Below are 5,996 nucleotides of genomic sequence, written 5' to 3'. Positions count from 1 at the left end.
CTTTGACATAACAAGAATACATTACACTAAGAAATAAATTGAAATTGAAAACAAAAATTGTACATTTAATTAAATAGCATATCATAAATATATTTTTTAAAATGACAAATATATAGATTATTGTTTATCAGATATCAGTAAATTGATTTATGTTTTTATATTCATAATAAACACATAAAAATTATTTTTAAAGAGGTCAAAATCCGTGTGTTAAGCTTCTATTCCTGGGCTACAATGTATAGCTTTTGTTTTTAAATTTGTACGCTATGAAGCTATATATAATAGTTGAAAACCATGTTCAGTTCAAAGACAAAAAGAAATGGTTCAAGTATCAATACAATAACATTCTGATACAGCTTTTAGTATTTTCCCCTAAACATTATAAGGTTGTCTTGAGCAAAATATCAGTCATTATTATTGCAGAAAACCTCACTGCTAAAATGTCATTGTGTAACTATGTATTACAATTATTTAAATGTCCATAATTCTTCGTTTGACATATTTAGAAGAAATAATTTAATGATATAATAATAAATAAATATGGGCGTCACGGTGGCACCGTGGGTAGCACGATTGCCTCAAAGCAAGAAGGTCGCTGGTTCTGATTTTTTTTTAGGCACATTTCTAAACATAATAGTTTTAATAACTCATTTCTAATAACTGATTTCTTTTATCTTTGCCATGATGACAGTAAATAATATTTTACTAGATATCTGTCAAGACACTTCTATACAGCTTAAAGTGACATTTAAAGGCTTACACTTACATTTATTAGTTAATTAGGTTAACTAGGCAGGTTAGGGTGATTAGGCATGTCAGTATATTTATAATGATGGTTTGTTCTGTAGACTATTCGGAAAAAAATATATATCGCTTAAAGGGGCTAATAATTTTGACCTTTAAATAATTAAAAAAAAATTAAAAAACTGCTTTTATTCTAGCCAAATAAAACAAATAAAACTTTCTCCAGAAGAAAAAAGATTATCAGACATACTGTGAAAATTCTTTGCTCTGTTAAACATCATTTGGAAAATATTTAAAAAGAAAAAAGAATTCAAATGGGGGCTCATACTTCTGACTTCAACTGTATATTTAAGTGGTAGCTGTAAAGACCAATTAATTTTTTTATTATATACTCATTTTATTTAAAATAATTTGTGAATTTTGTTATACTCCCAAGCTAAATATTCTATTTTAAATTATTGAAATAATTTTGTGGTTTGATCACATTTTCCTGTATATATTTTAAGAAGTCAAAACAGGCAGTAGTTTTAACTTTTCTTTTAACATTATAATGTATCTGAAAATTCCTGCTAAAATGGCATCATGTAACAATGTCTAGCAATTGTTTATATCCCCAAAAATCCTGCTAGACATATTTAGAAGAAATAATTTAATAATATAATAATAGTATATATTTATTGCAGCTCTTAAGACCAATTAATTTTTACTTTAAATTAATTTTTATTTATATATATGTAAAAAAATCTATTTGAAAATCAATTGATTTGCTCTTCAGTGTTTGGACTTTCAGTAGTGAAAATTAACCCAGACTGAACTAAACTAAACTAAACTTCAACTCTAAAAACTGGACTGACACAGTTTTAATTTACTACAATCTTCTATGTTAAAACTGCTTTTACACAATCTACATTGTAAAAGCGCTATAGAAATAAAGATGAATTGAATTGAATTGAATATTATTTTATTTTTAATTATTTGTATATTTTTTATATACTCCAAACCACTAAATTATTTCAATAATTTAAAATAGAATATTTAGTTTGATCACTTTTTCCTGTATAGATTTTAGTAAGTCAAAATCAGCAGGTTGTTTTATTTTTATTTAAAAATGTTTGACACTGAATTACGATAGACCATTATAAGTCAAAACATGTGAACTAGACACTTTACTTAACTATAAATATATATTTTTATAAATCTGAAAATTATTAAATCTATAATTACGTTTATTTAAAATTTTTACTACTAAAATAGCCCAAGTCATTGGATTTGATTAAACACAATGGTGACATAATTATTCGCCTGTTTTTCCACTGCTGATGCCTAGTTTTCAAGTACAGCTCATTTCCAGTCACATTATCTGTCACTTCCTGTTTAGACGACATAATTGATGGCTATATATATTTTTTATTTTATTGACTCTACCTGTGGCTTTTCCATCAAACTGTCAACAGAGGGAGGTGTTGAGTTGTAAATGTTAGCGGTCACTTCAAGGCGAATGTTGATTTAAGATTGTTTGTTTATGGCTTGTTCTACTCCACTGATTTCATTTTTTGTTTTGAATGCTTTCAGATTTCCTCCAGCTCTTCCCAGACTGGATGCACAGATGTTGCTAAGCACACTGGGAAATCAGCCCTTTTCCAGCTGGCTGAGGTGAGATTACCTAAAAAACTTGTCAGTCAGACTCATAAAACCCTACTTAGCGCTGAGATGTCTCAGATACGGATGGTTGCCTGTGAACGTGTAAATGATTTGCTTAATGATCTGAACGTGTTTCGTTGGACTTCTTCTTCTCAGATTTCTTCCAGTCCAGCACAGTCAGCTGGAGGAAGTAAGAACGCAGAGGACACAAGCTCACTTACACATGTAGAGGTGAGGGACAGTCAAATTGTTATTTAGTTTTTCTAGTTCGTTCTTTACAATACATCTGAACACTGATTATGTTCACTTTAATGTCCTCCTTAGGCTTCTGGACCGTCTCAGCCAAGCTCACCAGACCTGCCCAAGAGTTGTGTTAAATCACCCCTGTTTCAGCTGGCTGAGGTACAGTACTAAACTGAACTAACATGGGTTTTTTTGTGATCCAATCAAAAGGGGTCAGCTGTGATTAGGGTTTAAGATTGTGATGGTATGATAACGGTTTCACGATATTGTGATTACTGCTCTAAAATATGTTCTTTTTAAAATGTCTGAGTAAAAAAGCAACCATAGATATTTACATTAGATGTCGCCTACGCTATTGTTGTCTATTGGAAGGAACAGTAGTGCCGCCATTTTAGTACAGGGTAGCGCTCCTTTGAAATGAACGTGGGGCCAAGGTGCAGTCGATAACTGGCCATCCAGAGCTATAGCTATACACACATATATACCTATATATAAGATCGTGAGTTTTCCCGGTGGTCAGGATGCAAATATTTTTTTAAATTACGAAAATTATAATTTTACATCACTTTTCTACATCAATAGATCAGTCAGTGCATGGGCATTGCCGACAAAGAGTGTGTGTTTGTGTGCATGGAAATTTATTATCCACCCTCCCTGTTTAAATTTGATCTAAACCATGTCCTGAAACACACCCCCTCTCCTGTTTTCACTTCTAATTCTGAGGGATTGATTCGTTAGTAAATGAATCCTCGTTATTAACGACTCATTTACTTAACGTTAGCTGACAAAAATTCAAGTTTCTAGCACCGCAGCATCATGTCGTCTTATTTCATTTACATTATTTTCTTATTTTATTCAACAAAACTAGCATAAACCTGGTATTTAGTGCGAGTTGGTGCTGTACAGCGCTAAAGTCCAGCATCTTTAGATTGGCTTTAGTCTTGACTAGTGCGGTTGAATGACATTTGTCCTGGGAGCACTGTAAAAATGTGGCGGCGCTATTGACGCATGCCCAGGGTCCGTATGCGATATCTAATGTATATATCTTTGAAAAGGAACAACAAAAACACAACAGATTTTAATTTAAGAAACACTTAAAACATTTCCCTGTACTGGGTTGTGACTGGAAGGGCATCCGCTGCATAAAACATTTGCCGGAATAGTTGGCGGTTCATTCCGCTGTGGCAACCCAAAATAAATGAGGGACTAAGCCAAAGGAAAATAAATAAATGAACATTTAAAACATTTACAGTAAACATGTCAGGCTAAAGAATTCAAATAAATAATTGACTTCTGCTGTCTTCGTTAGTTTCAACAACACAGATTTCTTCACAACTTGATAAGGCATCTTTGGATACCTTTCTTTTCTTTGGATATAAGTAAGCAACTGCACTGTTCAGGTCTATAGCATGCTGGGATCTTGGTGTATGTTTTTCAAATGTTTGCTGAATCGTGAGCTGACCAGTAGCTTTTTTAAGGATCAATATTTATTCAAATTATGCTACGTACACACAAATAAAACTATATACAGTCAGATGCCATGAAACTGGAAAAATAAATAAATAAATATAAAATAACAAAATTAGATTTGCTGTTTATAATTGGAATTGTGTGATCATTATCGTTTCCACCTAGTATCAAAGAAACACTCTTTTTGATACCCATAGAGGTAAGGGTTTGAGCTTTACCATTTTTTAATCCATTCAGCCGATCTCTGGGTCTGGCAGAAGTATTTTTAGCTTAGCTTAGCATAGTTGATTGAATTGGATTAGACCATTAGCACCTCACTCAAGAATGACCAAAGAGCTTGGATAACTTTACTATTATAAGCTTGACTCTTTTGTAGTTTAAGTGATGTACTAAGAACAAAATTAAAAGTTATGCTAGATATGGCGAGGTAGTATACTTTTATTCTTTAATTCCAAGGATCTTTGCTGCTGTACCATGGCTTCAGTGGGCACAATAATATTACGCAGCGCCTAAAAATCTTTGCTATAACTTATAAACATGATATTATTATTATAATTTTTTTGTTATTTTACAATTTTGCAAAAACTATTTTTATTTGAAACATTTTCATACAAATTAACAAAGATTAAAATGTTCAGTTTAGCAAAAAATAATATAACAAGAATAATATTCATTCATTCATTTTCTTTTCGGCTTCCAACTGCAACCCATCTTTGTGAAACATCCATACACTCTTGCAACACACATAAATTACGGACAATTTAGCCTACCAAATTCACCTGTACCGCATGTCTTTGGGCTGTGGGGGAAACCGGAGCACCCGGAGGAAACCCACGCGAACGCAGGGAGAACATGCAAACTCCACACAGAAACGCCAACTGACCCAGTTGAGGCTCGAACCAGCGACCTTCCTGCTGTGAGGCGACAGCATTACCTACTGCGCCACTGTGTCGCCCAAGAATAATATATAAACTTATAATACCAGAATATGTTTTTAAAAAATTATAATAATAATAACATTTTCCTCGTACTGGATTGCGGCTGGAAGTGCATCCACTGTGTAAAACATATGCTAGAATAGTTGGTGGTTCATTCCGCTGTGGCAACTTCTAAAAGAGAGCCTAAGGAAAATGAACGAACGAACGAATGAATGAATGAATGAATGAATGAATGAATGAATGAATGAATAATAATAATAATAATAACAATAATAATAATAATATGAAATAATTCAGCAATAACATATTTGTCTAATCTATATACTTTCAATGTCCATCAATTCAACAAAACAATCACCATCTAGACTTTCTAAATAGACTGAAATATATTAATTTTGTTTCTCAGATATTTTGGATAGATTTAATAGGCCTAACATGATTTTAAACCAAGTATTTGTTTCATGGCCCTCTAAACTACAATTCAGCGGTAAGAAATTAATTTCTTATATACTACAAAAATGAAAGACAATTACTTATTAGAGCTTATAAATAGGGCAAACATCACTATTGCTATATATACTTTGATTTTGTAATGATTTAAAAAAGAAAAAAAAAACTGAGCAATGTTATAAACTGCAACATAGATTAAAAAACAGATCGACTTGCACTGAACGAGAAGATTCAGATCATATTTATGGAACACAATATAGTAACTAACTACGTGATTGTTAAAATAACTATTGATAATAATTACAATTATTATTAGATTTTCTTACATTAAAATAACATATATATATATATATATATATATATATTATATATGTATGTGTGTTATATATATATATATTATAATATATAATATATGTATGTGTGTATATATATGTGTGTGTATATATATGTATATATTTATATATATATATATATATATATATATATATATATATATTATATATATATATA

At 31.1% G+C, this 5,996-nt stretch overlaps 1 long non-coding RNA gene across 1 annotated transcript; it reads left to right on the top strand.

Annotated features, from left to right (window-relative positions):
- Positions 1–2,314: 2,314 nt before the first annotated feature.
- On the top strand, positions 2,315–2,783 carry LOC130236690 (uncharacterized). The gene is made up of 3 exons (XR_008838479.1): positions 2,315–2,397; positions 2,542–2,616; positions 2,710–2,783. It is a non-coding gene; the product is annotated as an uncharacterized LOC130236690 (long non-coding RNA).
- The last annotated feature ends 3,213 nt before the right edge of the window (positions 2,784–5,996 follow it).

Source organism: Danio aesculapii, chromosome 10 (genome assembly GCF_903798145.1).
Source record: "Danio aesculapii chromosome 10, fDanAes4.1, whole genome shotgun sequence".
Lineage (NCBI taxonomy): Eukaryota > Metazoa > Chordata > Actinopteri > Cypriniformes > Danionidae > Danio > Danio aesculapii.
Note: the sequence above shows the minus strand (reverse complement) of the source record. Positions and strands in the feature narration are given on the sequence as shown.